This window comes from Aplysia californica, unplaced genomic scaffold (genome assembly GCF_000002075.1).
Source record: "Aplysia californica isolate F4 #8 unplaced genomic scaffold, AplCal3.0 scaffold00103, whole genome shotgun sequence".
NCBI classification, from domain to species: domain Eukaryota; kingdom Metazoa; phylum Mollusca; class Gastropoda; order Aplysiida; family Aplysiidae; genus Aplysia; species Aplysia californica.
Window position 1 is genome coordinate 1,172,018 of NW_004797373.1, and position 3,074 is coordinate 1,175,091.

A 3,074-nucleotide genomic window follows, 5' to 3' on the forward strand; every position below is an offset into this window, starting at 1 on the left:
TCTTTATAATTATAATAATTATTATTACTATGCAGATCATTTTTACATCGCCTACTCCCGTGTGCAAACATCCCAAGAAACAGTTGTGAGCGCTTTGCAGAAACTGGGATGTTGTATTCCTCTTAAGCCGGGATGGTCCTAACAGATAGGTTCGAAGAAATCTGCCTCCTAAATGATCTAAATTGTGTTGACGTGAGTGTTCATCCTTTAAATCTCAAAATATCTTGACTCTGCATTTTCTGTTAGTTTGTTTGTTTGTTTGTTCGCCTCATGCCTCTATTCTTCGGCACCATACAATACACATATTAAGTCATTTTAAAGCAGACTTTTCAATGTATGGGGGAGGGAGGGAGGGTTGGGCTGAGGACAAGAGTGTGGAGGCGTGCAGAACAGGGGGGGGGGGTGCTTGAACGGACCCCCAGTTAATAGTTCGGCTCGTAACTGAACCCCTGATACAGAATACGGTAAAAAGTTTGTGGAGTATGAGGAATACCCTATCCAGATGAGGAGTTGAAACCTGATAAAGTGAAAGAGGGGCACTACTCGCAACACCCACTTCATTTGGGATGTATCTTGTCTATATTATTATCATCGCCCCACCCACCCCATCCACCCCATTTCTTCCTCTTCCATCCTCTTGGGCCATCAGAAACCATACTGTGAATGCCGTGCCTATGAAATGACGTATACAGGGGCGTGTCTAGTCATTTCGGAGCCAAAGGCAAACCCAGTCATAGCTAGGGCCCTCTACGGCCGAATGCTGTGTTGACAAATGTTTTACTCCTACTACAAAACTGTGGGCAGCAGCAAGCATATTTAGCCTAATTCTGTTTCTTTTTTTTAATGTAGGTGTTTTTACGTGGAATCGCCCGGTTTCAGAAGTAAAATTATCGAGAAAATGACTGTCAAAGTTTAATGACTTCCATAGCTTCAGAGTCCTTGGAAACTGCAAATTTACATTTTTTTGTTGCCTTTAATAATAATTTTAAAAAAATAATTCACACATGAAAGTGTTTTTGAATGGACATACACGGTGTTGAGCCAAAAATAAAGAATTTGACTGAAACGTCGAAACTGGCCGAAAAATGACAAAACTTTCTCGGATTTCATTATTTTGACGAGCACCTGATTTCACCACGATGCCTTACATATGCGAGTAACAATCATAAACAGAAAGGTGACGTTTTCATGACAAAGTTGCTACTGATAAATAGAGGATAAGAAGGGGATTGGGTGAATAGGGTGGAGGTATGTTTTATTTAAGTATAGTTTTTACGGCGCTCGCAACTGCATAAGGCCATATGCGCGCCATGGGTGGAGGTATGTTAGCGCTCTGTTTTCCAAACTTTTTGAAATAATATAAAGTATCCGGAATTACGGGAATCTTCGTTTTTTCTTTTCTTTCTTTTTCTATTTTTTTTTTTTTTTGGTGTAGTTTTGGGCACTATCACCATCGACAAATTCAAACAAAATATAAAAACAAAACAGTAACAAAATTTAAAACAAACAAACAAACAGCTGAATTCAATATGCCATCATGACGCCAATAATTAAAGGATAATGATATAATATATCATGCCATAAGACTTCTACGATTTCTTCTCTACTGCATTGGCCAAGTAAAAAAAAATGTTACTAGAATGTTAAGAAGGGGGTTGTAGACAGATAGACAGACAGACAGACAGGGAAACAGAAGGTGGGGGATGTTTGGAGGGTTTTTCTTCTCCAGAATTTAATTCAAATTAAAAGCTATTCCTGGATAGTTGAAAGTTCTGTACCTCGTTATTTTAGGGCTATATACTAAAGTAATCAGCAGACGATAGCGAATGTCTTATCATTGTAATATTGTGTGTTCGGACACCCCACATTAACCCACTCTCGTCGTTGCTTGAATTAGTGGAATAGGGGAGGTAATTCAAATAAAAATTGTACGTAGAAACCAAAGCTGTTACTTCCCCTTTCCAGAGCTACCCAAATTGGAGCGACATTTTTTTACGATTGTTTACCTTATAGCTGGTTCACTTTCGTCTGGCCGCGGTTAAAACAAGACAGACTAAAATGGAATCGCTCTGTAAAATCTTCTCGGTTCTTTGCATACAAGTCAAAAGAGTAAAAGTTGGATGACCAACAGAATCTGAAAGCCCATTCATTAAGGTCACTGCAAACATATGATTCGACACGTTTTCCCTGAAGTGTGTCTAAAGAGGGTAATAAAATAATAGAAGGGGATTCTCAGCAAACACCTAAAACATTTATAAGTTGACATATTATTTTCTTCAACATTACTCTTTGACGTTCATCTAACAAACACGTTACAAGTGACGGGGTAAGTAATTTTCGAGTCTCACGTGGAGCATGTGGAGACGTATAGACGGTTTGGGGGGGGGGGGGTAAATCTACAATCTTACTTTGAAATGAGAGGGCAAGGTGGTGTTGTCGTCTCAAAATGGGTTATTTGTAGGCAAGGTTACTGAAAGTCATGTATTTTAGTGATTCTGTGTTTGCATCCAAAGAGCGGTTTTTAATATAATTAGGCCCAAAGAGAACAATTTTTACTACTGGGTCAAGATTTTTTTTTTTAAAGTTTGGTCACTAGCCTGCAGAGGTGCCATGCAACGTGTCGTGGGCATGGGTAAAGCTAGAATTTTTTTTTTACGCGGTGAGGCGAAAGTGAACAAGCTATAGAAGCTTTTCGTGTTCATTTTGGAAGAATGTGTGAGATTATAAGTGTACTGCCATGATGATTTAATTTCCTTTTCGTTAATTGCAATTGTTCAAACTGGTCCCACTTCTCCATCCCTTTGTCTGTCTGTCTGTTTTGTCTGTCTGTTTGCCTGCCTGTTTGTCTGTCTGTCTGTCTGTCTATGTGTCCGTGTGTCTGTCTGTCTGCCTGTCTGTTTCTGTCTCAGTCTCTGTTTCTGTCTCAGTCTCTGTCTCTCTGTATCTTTGTCTCTCTGTGTCTCTGTCGGTCTGTCTCTCTCTTTCTCTCTCCTCTCTCCTCTCTTTCTCTCTTCTTCTTCTTCTTCTTCTTCTTTTTTTTTTTCTTCTTCTTCTTCTTCTTCTTCTTCTTCTTC